Source organism: Sceloporus occidentalis, unplaced genomic scaffold (assembly GCF_023333645.1).
Source record: "Sceloporus occidentalis isolate IW3139 unplaced genomic scaffold, rSceOcc1.0.p SCAF_69, whole genome shotgun sequence".
NCBI classification, from domain to species: Eukaryota; Metazoa; Chordata; class Lepidosauria; order Squamata; family Phrynosomatidae; genus Sceloporus; species Sceloporus occidentalis.
The window spans coordinates 1667698-1684366 of NW_028317049.1; the positions used below are offsets into that span (position 1 = coordinate 1667698).

A 16669-nucleotide genomic window follows, 5' to 3' on the forward strand; every position below is an offset into this window, starting at 1 on the left:
AAGAACAGCAAGTTGGGCCTGACATTTATACTGAAATTGGTGCTTGGGGCAGAAACTGGGGGTTCAGGAAGGTTTATATCTCTTTAGAATATTTCCTGGGTGGGGAAAGAATGGCGTGAACACGAATTGAATGCAGTGGGTGTTTGATGCACATACCTCAGACAAAAGGGATTACCACACCGCCTCTCAGGTCCTTGTTGGCTCTGAATTTCGATCGCGTTCACAATCCAATGTACACTACAATCTGAGGGTGACGCTCCCAGATGCAGCTCAACAATAACATGGCAGAGTATGGAAGCAAATATCTAGATATAGGTATTGGCAATACACTGACCACTTTCCACACTTAAAAATAAGTCACAGACACAGTAGATTTCATTCAGGTCCTTGGAGGTTCTTTGTCTTGAGTTACAAAATAATACAAATGAATAAATGAATAATTTATTACGGCACATGGCCAGCTTAAAAAAACAAACAAAGTAAAAACAAGTATCACAAAGCATCACAATAAGTAAACTGCATCCTAGCAATAAGGATAAACATCAGTTCATAAAATGAAAGTCTAAACCTTGCAGGTAAAAATTGTCCCAAAAATCTTTGAGAAATATAGACTTAAAACAGTAGACTGATTCTATGTCATAATTATTTCAAGAGACCGCAAGAGCCATCCAGTCCAATCCCCTGCCATGCAGGAAATCCAAATCAAAGTATCCCCGACAGATGGCCATCCTGCCTCTGCTTAAAGACCTCCAAGGAGGGAGATTCCACTACACTCCAAGGAAAGAGTGTGTTCCACTGTCGGACAGCCCTTACTGTCAGGAAGTTCTTCCTAATGGTGATATGGAATCTCTTTTGCTGTAGCTTGCATCCATCGTTCCGGGTCCTAAGCTCTGGAGCAGCAGAAAACAAGCTTGCTCCCTCCTCAACATGACATCCCTTCAAATATTTAAACAGGGCCATCATATCACAACCTTCTCTTCTCTAGGCTAAACATCCCCAGCTTCCTAAGTCATTCCTCGTAGGGCATGGCTTCCTTCACCATTTTAGTTGCTCTCCTTTGGACATGCTCCAGTTTCTCCACATCCTTTTTAAACTGTGGTGCCCAGAACTGGACACAATATTCCAAGTGGGTCCTGACCAAAGCAGAATAGAGTGGCACTGTTACTTCCCTTGATCTAGACACTATACTTTTCTTGATGCAGCCTAAAATTTCAGCTGCTGCGTCGCACTGTTGACTCATTTTCAAGTTGTGGTCTCCTTGGACTCCTAGATCTCTTTAACTCATAGTTTCATTCAGCCAGGTGTCGCCCATCCTATATCTGTGCATTTCATTTTTCCGCCCTAAGTGCAGTATCTTACATTTCTCCGTGTTGAATTTCATTTTATTAGCTTTGGCCCAGCTTTCTAGTCCATTCAGGTCATCTTGAATTTTGATCCTGCCCTCTGGAGTATTAGCTACTCCTCCTAATTTGATGCCATCTGCAAATTTGATAAGTATGCTCCCAATTCTGTCATCCAAGTCATTGATAAAGATGTTGAATAGCACTGGGCCCAGGACAGAGCCCTGTAGGACCCCACTGGACACTTCTCTCCAGGATGAAAAGGAGCCATTTTTGAGCACCCTTTGAGTTCGGCCGGTCAACCAATTACAAATCCATGTAACAGTTTCCTTGTCTAGCCCACATTTTACAAGCTTGTTTGCAAGAATATCATGGGGAACTTTGTCAAAGGCCTTACTGAAATCAAGATATACTATATCCACAGCATTCCCTTCATCTAACAAGTTGGTAATTTTATCAAAAAAAGAGATCAGGTTTGTCTGGCATGACTTCTTTCTCTGAAACCCGTGTTGACTTTTTGTGATTATGGCATTGCTTTCTAGATGTTCACAGACTCTCTGTTTAATGATCTGCTCTAGAATCTTTCCTGGTATTGATGTCAGACTAACTGGACGATATTTCATGGTTATTTCTGCATCAGTTTCAAAAAACTTCTGCTACAAATAATCACAGCTGCATAATATCTGGCAACTTCAACAGTTACCTGTTCTTAATTAATGCAAATATTTGCAAGCTCTCCTCTCCAACTTCCACCAACTTCACCATCTCTTGTTCACACAACTCCAATCCAATCCACACCGATTCGCATGTCAGCTGTATACTGCATTGGCTGTGAGTCATATCCTGGAGCCAGACAGCAGGAAGTGACCTCTGCAGTTGGTTTGCATCATGCCTTGGGCTCCGACTCTGTACTCTGTGGCAGTCTCACAGGATATGATGCCAACTGTCAATCAAAGTATTTTTGCACATGTTTAATGGAATATTTTTTCAACAGTCCTTTGACTATCTGCTTCCACAGATTCCCTCAAGGCAGTCCCCATCCAGTCTCTTCTTTGCTAGCTGCTATGAGTAAGGATACAATCGTTCCATGGATTTAGGGTATCTGGAACAGGATCATGCTCGGGTCACTCACACCAACTTTATTAATTTACTGTCAAATAGGGAAGGGTAAATGGGGGCTAAATCTGGGGGTAACACCCTCCTTTCTTAACTCTGATTTTCACTTATCTGTCATTGTCCTTCTTTACAGAAGAACTTGTGAGTCAAGAGAGAGTCCACACAGGAAAGAAGTCACATAAATGCCAGCATTGTGGGAAAGGTTTTTCTCAGAAGTCAGTCCTAATGACACATCAGAGAGTCCACACTGGAGAGAAGCCATACAAATGCCAGCATTGTGGGAAATGTTTTTCTCGCAAGTCATTCCTAGTGACACATCAGAGAGTCCACACTGGAGAGAAGCCATACAAATGCCAACATTGTGGGAAATGTTTTTCTCAGACGTCACACCTAGTGACACATCAGAGAGTCCACACTGGAGAGAAGCCATACAAATGCCAGCATTGTGGGAAAGGTTTTTCTCAGACGTCACACCTTTTGGAACATCACAGGATCCACACAGGTGAGAAGCCATACAAATGCCAGCATTGTGGGAAAGATTTTTCTTTGAAGTCAGTCCAAGTGAGGCATCAGAGAGTCCACACAGGAGAGAAGCCATTCAAATGCCAGCATTGTGGGAAAGGTTTTTCTCGGAAGTCAGTCCTAATGACACATCAGAGAGTCCACACAGGAGAGAAGCCAAAAAAATCCCAGCAGTGAACTAATATTATTTTTGTCAAGAAGGAATACAGAAAATATATTTTTAGAAAAAAAGGTTTTTTTTCTTTATTTTTAAATTCAAATCAACTATGACAACATATATAAACTAGGATGAATTAATTTCCTCCTCTCTTAAAGAGTAGAAACAAGAACCAAGTAAAAATGGAGATTAGGTTTTTGTTTGTCTAGCTCTATTTTTCTTTGCTGAAAGATTATAACAGATAGGAAACTAGAAGAAATGAAAATTTAAGAAGTTTAGACACCATCTAGGAAGTATACATAGTTTAGAGATACAAAAACTAACTTGGCTTTTTTCATATATATATATATATATATATATATATATATATATATATATAATTTTAATATTGTGTAAATATGTTTAAGTGTGTACTAATGTTTTGTCATGCATGTCTTTTTAATGAATGTTCAATAATTTTTTTAAAAGAAAATATATTTTCAATGCAGCAGTGAAAAGGCCTTTATGATTTTGTTTGTAAGGTTTCTCTGTCCCTATGTCTGCTTATGTTTTAAAGTTATATTTTGTTAAGTTTACATTTTGATTGCTATTAGTATAGATCATTGCTTTGGGTTATAAACTTGGCTAAGGATTATGGGTTGTGGTATAGGTTAGCTAGATGGGGGCTGGGATTTCTTGCAGCTATCTAGAACAGTTATGGGAATGATAGTCTTTGGAATGTGTGGGATGTTTGCTGAAGAAAGTTGGAGGCCGGCATTAAGAGAAAGGGCTAGTTTCTGGGAATGGCAAAGGGGGCCTTGTTACCTGTGGGGCATAGACTGTGGGAATTGGAGGTGGGGGCTAGGTTTGGAAGAGGGTGGAGTTTTAGGTTTGGGGGTTGTAATGTATTCATTGGATTGGGGAGGGCAGTACTGGCTTAAACACCAAATTGCTGACTATGTGTTCTTAATAAAGTTCTTTGTTGTTTGAACACACTGGACTCATTGATGGACAGAAGTTCTGCATTTGCACAAAATTGACCCTTTCTTCTCTCCTCAGTCCTCAGCTCCATTCCCAGCCATAAGAACAGAGGCAAACACACACATATTTATAGACAGACAGACAGACATCAGAGCTATGTGTACAAAACAGAGCCTTCCCAGCCTTTCCCTCCTGAGTCCAGCTCCGCAGCTTGGGTTCCATTCCGGAACAAACAAAAAACAAACAGCTTCATTTATATACTGCTTCATACTGAACTAACAGTATCTAATCGGTTTCCAATTATAAGCTAATTGCCCCCCCCAAAAAAATCTGGGTACTCATTTTAGCGACCTCAGAAGGATGCAAGCCTGAGTCAAGCTTGAACCCTTTCGCAGGTATTGAACTCACAACCTTATGGTTTTGCAGTACAGGCATTTAAACACTGCGCCACCAGGGCTCCTTCCCTTCTTCCAAAGGCTGACAGTGGAGTAAGCGGCAGCAGCAGCATGGTCCTTGCGATACCTGCGCATGCTCAGGAGGGGCCTTTGGTGGCAAATGTGCACAGTCTCAGTCCCTGAACCTGCCGTCCTCACAGCCTGCTCTGAAGGAGGGAAGTGGGGAGAGCCCTCATTCATTTGAACATTTGGCTGCAGGGTCTTCTGGAGGGGGGGAGTTGGGGGGGTTGTAAGAAGGAAGGAAACCCTGATCTCCTCACTCCTAAGAAAGGCAGGGGTTCTGCCAGTTCTTCTCTTCCTCCTCTCCCTTCCCTGTCCCCTCCTTGGGGGATTCCTTGGGGCCCAGGTACTTGGGGGGTTATTATGAGAAAAGAGGGCAGGGGGGATCCTTGGAGAGAGGCATGGCCTTGGGGCCCAGGTACTTCAATAGCATTGGAAACAACATTATTCGGGAGGGGTGGAGTTTTCTCGGGGTGGGGGTGCGTGGGGATCTGTCTGGGGGGAGAGAAGACCCAAATCTAGGCCAAAGCCAAGAAGAGGGAGATGGAGGGACCCCAAATCCCCTTCTGCGGATACTGACACCCCCGGCAACCTGGGAACTAAGCTTATAGGCCCACAGTTTCCGGATTAGCCCCCCCCCCCCACACACACACACATACATACCTTTCCCTTCAAAACAAGCCTATGGAGGAGGACCAGCGGAGAGACCCTCAGCCCCAGAAAGTATCCCCCCCCCCCCCCCCGGTTCTAGGAACATGCTGAAAGGGTCTTGTACTCCCTTGAAGGGATGTATGTTAAAGGAGAAGAAGGAAGGAATGGAGTTAAAGTGCTAAGGAAAGAAAAGCATAAAGGGAGTGCTGAAGTCGGGGGGGAGGGGGACATCTGGGATCTGACTCAGGCACCTTCCCCCCCAGAACTCATTATTAGAGTCTTCCACAGCTCACTTTGACAATTTTAATTTGGTTTTTTTTATTTATATACCGCTATTCCAAGGATCATAGCGGTGAATAGCAAGTAAGCTAATTAGCAAGTAAACTAATTTGCCCCCAACAGTCTGGGTACTCATTTTAGCGACCTCAGAAGGATGCAAGCCTGAGTCGAGCTTGGGCCCTTTTGCTGGTCTTGAACTCGCAACCTTGTGGTTTTGAGTGAATGGCTGCAGTACAGGCATTTAACCACTGCGCCACCAGGGCTTTAAATTACTATTTCACAGAGAACATCTCTCAGGTAACAGCCGAATTGGATGCCGGCATTATTGCAGAGGCTACAGGTGAGGTGTCCAGTGAATTGTGAATAAGACCATACTGGGTCTATTTGAATCTGTAAGTACCAAAGACATGGACAAGCTCCTTGGAAGTGTGAAGAAGACAACTTGCCCTCTGGACCCTTGCCCTTCATGGCTGGTCATCCAAGGAGGAGATGCACTTAGGACTCACCTGAGATATGCTTCTCTTAGGGAGGGCTATTTTCCATCTTGCTTAAAAGAAGCGGTGTTACGGCCGTTTATGGAAAAGCCCTCCCTAGATCCCTTGAATATGAACAATTACAGACCGGTCTCCCATCTCTCATTTTTAAACAAGGTGATTGAGAGGGCAGTTGCTCTTAATCTCCAAGTGGTCTTGGATGAAACAGATTATCTGGGCCCATTTCAAACTGGCTTAAGGATGGGATACAGAATCGAAACTGTTATGGTCGCCTTAGTAGATGATCTCCTCTTGAATATCGACAGGGAAAATGTGATCCTGCTGGGGCTTTTGGATCTCTCAGTGACTTTCGATACCATCGACCATGGCATCCAGAAAGGTCTTAGGAAATTGAGGATTGGGGGCAATGCATTGTGGTGGTTCTAGTCCTTTCTCTCAAGCAGATTCCAGATGGTGATGCTTGGGGACAGTTGTTCCTCCAAAAGGGAGTTTAAATCTGGCGTTCCTCAGGGCGGCATCCTGTCACCAATGCTGTTTAACATCTGCATGAAACCACTGGGAGTGATCATCTGGAGGCATGGAGTGGGGTATTATCAGTACACTGATCAGATACTCAACTATACCTCTTCATACGCCAGGCCTCAGTGTCAACTAAGGAAGGCATCTCCCCTCTGAATGAATGTCTTGGTCAGTAATGTGCTGGATGAGGAAAAACAGATTAAATCTGAGTCCAGGTAAAACAGAGGTGTTTGCTGTTGGAAGTCCTAATCTGGGTATGAAGGTTTGTCAACTGGTCCTGGATGGGATCACACTTCCCCTAAAGGATTGTGTTCGCAGTTTGGGGGTGCTCCTGGATCTGTCCGTCCAGATGTCAGCTCAGATAGATGCAATGGCAGGGAGTGCCTGTTATCAGCTTCGGTTGATACGCCAGCTGTGTCCCTTCCTGGAACCTGAAGGCGCTGGTAACCTCACGTCTTGACTTTTGCAATGCGGTCTACAAAGGACTGCCCTTGCACCAAGTCCGGAAACTTCATCTAATTAAAAATATGGCAGACAGAGTGGTCACTGGAAGATCTAGAGGTGACCATATTAAAACTATTCTAAAGTCTCTTCACTGGCTGCCTGTTTATTTGCGGGCAAAGTACAAGATCTTAGTAAAGGCAAAGTACAAGGTCTAACCTGTAAAGCCCTTCATGGCTTTGGTCCAGCTTATTTACGGGATCGCCTTCTCCTATATAATCCGCCCCACACATTGAGGTCCTCTGGTAAAAGCTTACTATTAAAAACTAGCAAAGACAGCATCAAAGAGGGCTCTAATACTTTGACAGGACAGAATCTAGATAGACTCTCCCTCCAAACAAAACGTATTTCACACTTCCACTTTCTCTCCTTTCTGGATATGCTGATGCCTCAAGGGCTGGATTATAAAGGTTAGCAAAACAAGGTATGAGGTTTGAACTGCTGTATAATTCAAAGGTCAAGGTTTCTATTTTATTTTTGATAAACTATTATTTTCAAGGTGCAACTTTATAAATGGTTATATATATATATATATATATATATATATATATATATAATACCTTTGCGTTGTTTTGAATTTCTACTGTTTAAAATTTGTTATTATCCACACTGAGTCTCTATATTGGGAGAAAGGCAGGATACAAATAACTAAATTAAGTAAACTGGAGATCCCTTGGAGATCTAAGAGTTTCTTGGTGGAGATAGACCCTCCACCAATAGAGACGGAGACTTCAGAGACTTGATGAGTCTGTCCAGAATTGCTATGGGCCAATTTTGGCACCTGAGGATACATCTCTTTTGCCAAATATAGGACTTTGATAACATGAAACTTCCAGGTCTCAGTCCAACATAATCTTGGGATTTCTTGTTTCATGAGGTACAACTCTCACTAGACGTTAGCTCATAAACCTTGTTCTCCCTAGAACTGCACTAGGGCTCTCTACCTAGCAGCCAATTCTAAGCACCCCATTCACCAAACTACAATCCCCAGGATTATATAGGATGGAAGCACAGCTGTTAATATGGCACCAAACTGCTATGATTGGGAAGTATGACTAGGCCTTTGGTTGCCAACTTTCTGGTGTCCCTCCATCTCTCTAGTAAGGTTGTGAATTCAGGATTGTCTTAGGTCCCATGGTTTGTGAGCTAAAACCTAGGTCCTGGGGCAGGGCCTCTAGTGATGGCATTCAGTTGAATGCATAAAGTACCAACTACAGTTGCTCACATCTTGTCATTCAAATATATTCCATATACTTTTCTGTATGGAAGTGAAGAGAGACATGTATGCAGAGTAGTGAGCCCCTGTAACACCACAGCCAATCCATAGACCACTGCAATCTTTGCCAGTTGAAGCAACCAATGAATTAAACCTTGCAAATTCTAATAAGCTACTGCTCTTCCATATGAGCTGGAGATTAGTGCAGAGCCCTTTCCTCTTGACTGGAGCCCCAAAAATGGAAAAGAGGCACATTTGTCACCTTCCTGAAAATGATCCCTGAAAACTGGAAGCTCAATGCCAAGCCCTGATGTACAGCCCCCCTACTGCTCCATGCAAAAAGGGCAAGGAAAAACACAGGTTACAGGAGAAGATCCCAAATAAAACCTGATCCTTTCTAGCCCAGGTTTAGATCCTGGGGACAGGGAGGGAAATGAGAGTTTGACTCGGGAGTCAGTGCATGTTGTGTGTGTCGATATAGGGCTAGATAGGAGACAGAAATTCATCTTCAGCATCCTTTCTCATCGTCACAACCAGTTGAATTGTAGCAACACCTCATTTATGCTAAAACTGATGCTTCCGTAATTGACACTGTCCTTCAGATTCTATATACTCATTATAGAATACAGGATGCTCAAAATAGGGCAGAGGTTTATTTAATGTTTCTGTAAAGACAAGATACTTTCAGACCAAGAACTTTTTAGCAGAAGTAGCATAAATGAAGATTATAATAGAGCTTTACAAAATACAGTAGCCCCTCCCAATTCATGAGGGATCCGTTCTGGACCCCTCGCGAAAGTAATGACTCTCACATATTCAAGTCCCATAGAAAATAATGGGCTGTACACCTATGGCACCAGGAGGGGAGGCGTATGCAGGAGCATGCCGTTTTATTAATGGTCGCCTGTCGCTCCCGCGAGGAGTGAGGCTGCGGATACTAAGTCCACAAAAAGGGAGTGACAACTGTACAACAAAATGTATGAAGGATGCCTCTCCAAAAAAATAAATAAATTCCTATTTAATTTTTTTAATTAAGTCTTATCAAATAATAAATTTATAAACAATCAAAAACGTACTTTCAACTGCTCACATTTCTACACTTTCTCTCTAGTGGATACCTCTAAAGGTATAAAAGCAAAGCATTTCACACATTTCTTTGATTTCTCCTCAGTTTCTATTCTCTGATGAGTCTCAAGTTCTTCTATAAAAAAGGGCAAAGACAGAGAAGAGTCATATCAGCATTAAGAGAGGAGGGACGCCTGGGATCTACTATGGAGCTAAGCAAAGGTCATCTAGGAAAATAGATGAGAGATAAAGTAGTTTCAGTGTCCCCTTTCCTTCCTATCATAGATATTAGTCACAGTTGCTAAATGGAACTCCTTAAAATGTTGGAAAACAAGGACTTGAGCTGGTTCCTGTCAGAACCAGGATGGGAAATTTGGATTCTTCCATAAATGTTGGTGTATAATTGGATTCTTCCATATTTGTTGTTGGAGAGATATGGAAGAATCCGAACTGAATGTAATTATATAGTTTATAGAAAATGGTAGTGGTGTTATATATTTGGAAAAAGGGGTTGAGTGAAGTTTGTGGAACTGGATGTTTGGAAGATTGATCCATTGAGTTTGTGGAGCTGGATAGCGGAAGGATTGATTCCTGGAGTGAACATAACGTGGAGGGAAAGGAATGGGACCCATAGCAAGCAGCCAAGCCTCACTCGCCCACATGCCCCCTCCTCGCCCCCCACCCCTGATGGGAAAGCTGAGAAGGTGAAAGGGTTGGTTTGAGTTAATTTTAATATATATTATTTGGCCAGATTGCTTGACTGGGTTTATTGGTACTTTGGTTGAATTTAAGGTTGCAAAATGGTGGGAGCAGATGGGAATTATCTCACTGTTTTGGGGAGGTTTGCTGGGAACTTGCTGACCATTCAGTGGTTCTCAAAACAACATATTTGGGGGGAGATTTTGGATGATGAGGTATTTAACTTGTCAATTATATTTCTAGCAGGAATGAAATACCCAATAGATCTTGATGTGGGGTGGGATGTTAATTGGGGATATAAAATGGTCAAATCTTTATTGTTAGTTAGATCTGACTATAACGCCACGAACCGTGCCTTTTATGCAATCTCTTTCTTTCAACAAAGTTTTGAGTTTAGACTCCTGTTCTGAAATTTGACTTTGTTGATGAAGACTTTGTTAGACTTGTTTCTGACAATCATTAACAAAGCCAAAATACGAGTAAAAGGAGTGTCAAGTAGTAGATACTCTAAGGAGGTATTTATTATTGATAACGAAATATAAGTAAAATATGTCATACAAGATATTAAGAATCTTGCAGGTGCAATATTTGTAAGTATATAATATTCAATTCATACAAGCTATTAAAAATAGACCTAAGCGTCCAATTCTGAGACTGACTTCCAAGATCCACTCTTTCACTCGCTCTCTCTCGATCTCCAACCGATACAATTCCCCCAACTGTCTCTTGCTCTCTCAGGCCTTATATCTCCTTCTCACGGAAGCATCCAGAAGAAACTTCATCTTGCTCTCTGATTGGTCAAGAGAGCCTTCCGTAGCAGTGATGTCATTCTGCATTTGCATAAACCTCCATTTACTGCCTGAAGAAGAACTCCATTGACTGGAGCCATGTTATTAAAACAACAACAACCCCTCTTGTCCTTGGAAGAGATTTCCAACGATGCCTTGCTTCCCAGCTGGGAAAAAGAGGAGAATTCCAGAGGTTCCCATTTCCACTAAGATTAGGAGCTCCCTAATTTCCATGGAAGAGGTTTCCTAAGGCATGTCCCAGGACAGAGGGGGGAAGGTGGGTTCATCGTGGGCAAATTACCATTTGTCAGCTGAACTTGGGGCTCAGGGTCCCTAAGAAGAGGAGGTGCCCAGGCCCCCCAGAATCTCCTCTGAGCCTCCAGGAGAGCAAAATTCAGGGAAGGGACAGTCTGCAAGGGGCTCAGAGTCCATCAGGGCAAACCTTGAGGGCCCTTTCCCAAAAGCTGGCCAGGATTGGTTTCAGGGGCTGGCATTTTCCTCTCAGAGGACCATCAGGATCTCAAAGACCACTCCCCATTTTGGATTTTGTTCCTTGACTGTGCTGCCCTCAGTGGAGACTTGCTTGCTCCTAAGGTGCCATGGAGGTGAGCATGGAACGTATAAGGAAGATGGCTTTTGCAGTCTTTTCCACCATTGAGCTTACCTGTCAAAAGCCTGTCAAAGAGAGCAGGAAAGTAGTTGGGGGGAGAAAGCAAAGTCCCACATTTGCTCCCATAAGCTCCCCCTGAAGCTTTTCCCAGCATGCCCTAGTCCTCAGTCTCCCTCCCAGGCTCCTCTGTTTCCTAGAGAGATGGAAACCTTCAAGGGAGAGTCTTTGGGAGTCAAGCCAATCTCTCCTCTGCTTCTCCAAGGCCTCCTTCTCCATCCACTGCTGCTCTTTGGAAGGGAGACATAGGCCTGTTACAGACTGCCAAAATAAAGCTGCTTCGGGTCTCTTTGGCCTGTTGCACCAAAGCCACGCTCCAGCCCTAAGGACTGGAGTGTGGCTTTGGTATGGCTTCTGGACTCTTAGGACGCATGCATCATTGAAACACCATACCTCCACTGTGACTCGAAGCAGCTTTATTTTGGCTGTCTGTAACAGGCCTTTGAAGGTATGCTGTTTAAATGATGCATGCACCCTAAGAATCCGGAAGCTGCACCAAAGCTGCGACTCTTAGGACCCATGCGTCATTTAAATAGCATACCTCCAAAGAGACCCGAAGCAGCTTTATTTTGGCAGTCTGTAACAGGCCATAGACTGCTCTTGGGAAAGTTGCTTTTGGAGGGACAGGGACTCCCAAAACTCTCAGTCTGCCTCTAACATTAAGTATGTGAAATATCTGCAATGAACTGGGCAAAATGTTATGTCAGGAGTGGGGATCCTGTGGCCTTCGCTCTGTATCCCCATCAAGAAAAAGACTGAATCTCCATGACTGGTGCTATGTTTCATACTTTTGGGATGGGCAGCCAGGAAAACAGAATTCTTGAAAGAGTTCAAAGGTTTATTGGATGGAGATAGAAGTGCAAGATGCCTTAAAATCATATGTTCTGAATCAAAAACAGCATCAAAGGGGCTCTAATAGTTTTACAGGACAGAATCTGGATAGAAACTTCCTCCAAACAAAAAGTATTTCATGCTTCCACTTTCTCTCCTTTCTGGAAATGCTGATGCCTCAAGGGCTGGATCCTAAGCAAAACAAGAGATAAGGTTTGAACTGCTGTGCAATTCAGAGGTCAAGGTGAAATTGTATATGGTTTTTTTCAAGGTGTAATTATATAAATGGTTTAATTTTAAAAAATAGTTATAATTTTAATCCCTTTGCATTGTTTTGAATTTGTACCATATTAAATTTATTGTTAGCCACCCTGAGTCCCTATATTGGGAGGAAGGATGGATGTATATAAATAAACTAAATAAACTGGAAATCTTTTGAAGATCCATGGGTTTCTTGGTGTAAATAGCCCTCCACCAATAGAGACAGAGACTGAATGAGTCTGTCCAGAATTGCTATGGGTCATTTTTGGCACCTGGGTTGTATCTCCATTGCTCAAACCTAGCACTTAGATACCATGAAACTTAAAGGACTCTGTCCAACAGAATCCTGGGATTTCTTATTTCATGAAGTTCTTAAAATTATATAGCAACTCTCATGAAGGACTGCACTGGGGCTCTCTACCAAGCATCCAATTCTAAACACCCCATTCCCAGGTTTCTGTAGGATGGATCCACAGCCAGTAACATGGCACCAAACTGGTACAATTGGATAATATGTACAGGACTTAGGTTGCCTACTTTCTGGTGTCCCTCCATCTCTCTTATAGGGCTGTGAATTCAGGTCCTGAGGTTTGTGAGCTAAAACTTAGGACCTGGGGCAGGGCCTCTAGAGATCTCATTCAGCCTAATGCATAAATTACTAACCACAGTCGCTCACAGTTTGTCATTCAAATCTACTCAGTATACTTTCCTGTGTAGAAATGAAGAGAGAAATTTTTGAAGGATTATTCTTTCTCACTTGCTTGGAGAGACAGGATAAAAAGCGTGAAGTCAAAGGCTTTCATGGCCGGCTTCCATAGCTTTTTGTGGGTTTTTGGGGCTATGTGGCCATGTTCTAGAAGAGTTTCTTCTGATGTTTGGCCAGCATCTGTGTCTGGCATCTTCAGAGATTCCAGCCACAGATGCTGACGAAATGTCAGGAAGAAACTCTTCTAGAACATGGCCACATAGCCCCAAAAATCCACAAAAAACTAAGGACAAAAGGCATTTAATTTAGCCTCCTCCTTTCTAGCCAGATGGTGAATGCAGAGTATAGTAGTGAGCCCTTGTACCACCACAACTGAGAGAAAGCAAGAAACTAAACCAATCCATAGACCCCTGCAATTTTTCTAGTTGAAGAAACCAATTAACTAAGCCTTGCAAATTATAATAAGCTACTGCTTTCACATCTGATCTGGATGTTTGCACAGAGCCCTTTCCTCTTTCCTGGAATTGGGCTCCCTCCAAAATGGAGAAGAGGCAGCCTCATCTCCTGTCTGAAGATCATGCATGAAAGCTGGAAGCTCAATGCCAGGCCCTGCTGTATCGTATCTTTACTGCCATGTGTAAAAAGGGCAAGGAAAAACACCTGTCACAGGAGAAGAAAGCAAATAAAACCTGATCCTTTCTGGTCCAGGTTTAGGTCCTGGGCAAAAGAAGGGAAACCAGGATTTGACTTGGGAGTTAGCGAATGTTGTGTGGCCTGCCCTGCCTGACCAGGGGCCTCCCTGGGGACCAAATCCATCACCCTTCTCTTCCCCCTCAGTCAGCATTCTCACAAAGGAACCAAATTTAGGGGTCTCCCAAAGGCATCTTGAGGCACCCACCTTTCCTTTCCTTTCCTGGCAAGGAAACCCAGAAGGAGCCCTTCTTCCTAAGCAGCCAACGACCAAACCCACCAGCCTTCTAGAACCCTATTCAGGCTCCAAGCCAACCACTAACAATGGTCCAAGTTCAGGGCTGCTTTAGCTGTTTGGCTGAATGCTAGGGAATTCTGGGAAGTGTAGTTTTGTGAGATATTTAGTCTTCTCTGCCAGACAACTCACATGCCATAATAAACTAAAATTCCCAGGATTCCCGAGCACTGAACTAGGGCAGTTAAAGTGGTTTATTTCTGCAAACTGGATTATTTCTGCAATGTGTTTATGACCTCTGTTACTATTTGAGCGTCCACAAGGCTCTGTGGGTTTGAAGGGAAGATTCATCATCATCATCATTATCATCATCATAATTTCTGCAGTGTTTTTGAACCAGATCTGAGAGAGCCCTGCAGCCTGGATCTGCCCAAATCCCAAATATTGCCCTCTCAGCAAAGCCTGGAGATATTAACCTTTACGGACCAGAACTCCTCAAAGGCTGACTTTCCCAATCTCTCCTGAGAGACCCTCCTGGACCTAGAGCAGCCTCAAAGAAAGGGGTCCCATTGAATGGGGGGCCCATGTCTTTCTGAGTCTGTGGATCCAGAGGAAGAGGACTGTTTTCCAGGACCCTCTTCCTAACCTCACAAGGCAGCTCTTAGCATTTGCCCAACACTGCTCTTCAACATGCAAAGATCAGGCAAGCAAGATCTGCTTTGCTGTTTGCAAAAAAAGATGGAAAAACAATGGGCCCTTGCTATCCTTTGGGATTTTGTTTGGATAGCAAAATCCATGGGTGCTAAAGTCCCATTATATAATATGAGTGACCTTGGGTAAGTCACACTCTCTCAGCCTCAGAGGAAGACCAATGGCCAGCTGAAAGGCATACAACACACACACACACACACACACACACACACACCTACATGAAGGAAATGGAATCCTTTCTGGGCCATGAAACCCACTGCGGGGGAACCTTGGGCAGCAGACACTCTCTCAGTGGAAGACAAAGGGCAAAGTGGAACGCAAACCTGAAGGCAAGGAAACCCTGGGAATAGGGTCACTAGACACGGGTTCAAGGCACGCAGCACACCCCAAGCCCCCAAGGCACACTCTCTCAGCCTCAGATGATGGCAATGGTAAACACTCTTCAACAAAACCCACAAAGAGACTCCTGTGACAGTGTTGCCTTAGGATCCCCAGAAAGGAATTGAAGGCACACAATTCTACCCCCAAAGTCTGGGAGGAAAAGGTGGAGGAAAGCTTAGAAGAAGGGCTGGAGGCAGAGGAAGGCTTAGAGGAAGAGGAGGAGAAGAAGGAAGGCTTAGAGGGCCTGAGGAGGAGGAGAAGGAGGAGGAAGAGGAAGAGCTTACAGGAAGGTCCTGAGGAAGAGGAGGAGGAAGGCTTAGAAGAAGGACTTGAGGAGGAGGAGGAGGAGGAGGAAGAGGAAGGGCTTACAGGAAGGGCCTGAGGAAGAGGAGGAGGAAGGCTTAGAAGAAGGACCTGAGGAGGAGGAGGAGGAGGAGGAGGAAGGCTTAGAGGAAGATCCTAAGGAGGAGGAGGAGGAGCAGAGAGGCGTCTGGAGGATTCTGTAGAGGAAGAAGAAGGGGAAGAAGAAGGGGCTCCTGAGCATACGCAGAGGCCTCTGGGGGAGAAGCCACAGGTTAGAGGAACACAATAATAGTAATGCTTTCTTGCTTCTGTACTTTGCTTTGCAAAAGAATCAATAGTTACAGAAGGCCCATAGATTGAGCCTACAAAGTAAAGTGCAAATGGGCTATGCTGGCCCCCACTCTTTCTTTCTGTGTGTGGCAGTAGCAAACACACTCACATAATCACCCCCTCCTTCCTCTGGAGGGCTCTGAATACAATGGCCTGTGTTTAACCAGCGGCCTTGAAGAGCCTAGCTTAGCCGAGTATGTATCTTACAGTTATCTCTCTGTACATTCCAGGCTCCAAGCAAGCAAGCAAGCACATGTAATGCCAAGCAAATGTAATGCCAAAAAGAAAATGTAGGACACAATGCTGTTTTGCTTTTGTGATTGGCTTACGCTAGGAAAAGTAGAGTTAGAAGGGCATAAAAGAAGATGGCAAGAGGCCCTCGGGGCTGCAGTTTTGATAACGCCCACCTTGCTGTGTGTGTGCGTGCTGCTGCCCTTGGCCAAGAGAATAAAGCGTTTTTTTTATCCTAGCCAGTTCGGTCTCTTTGACTCTGCTTGTCCTCTGGCAGGCCACGGGCCTTCGGGTTTGTGGATTTGGGGTTCACCCGCTACACAGGGAGAAATCTCCTGGTTGTAACTTATTATTACTATTATTAGTAGTAGCATTAGTATTATTAAATTTTATTTATTTATACAGACATGTAAAGACATATTTATAAAGAATGTCTCAGGGAGTCTCTATATTAAAGCATCAGGAAAGATTTTAGGTGTTGTTAAGGTTTGGAAATCCTGTTTGGGGTCCCTTCTGACTTTGGGGCCCTTTCATCCTCCATTTTGGGTTCCCTGAAAGCCT

The 16669-nt window shown here is 43.7% G+C and overlaps 1 protein-coding gene and 1 pseudogene across 1 annotated transcript in view; both read left to right on the forward strand.

The window, feature by feature from the left end:
* Positions 1-3155, forward strand: part of LOC149286387 (uncharacterized) — a 29577-nt pseudogene extending 26422 nt beyond the window's left edge.
* The window catches only part of LOC149286381 (uncharacterized), a 276304-nt gene that overhangs the window by 209342 nt on the left and 50293 nt on the right, over positions 1-16669 (forward strand). The window lies entirely within an intron of this gene.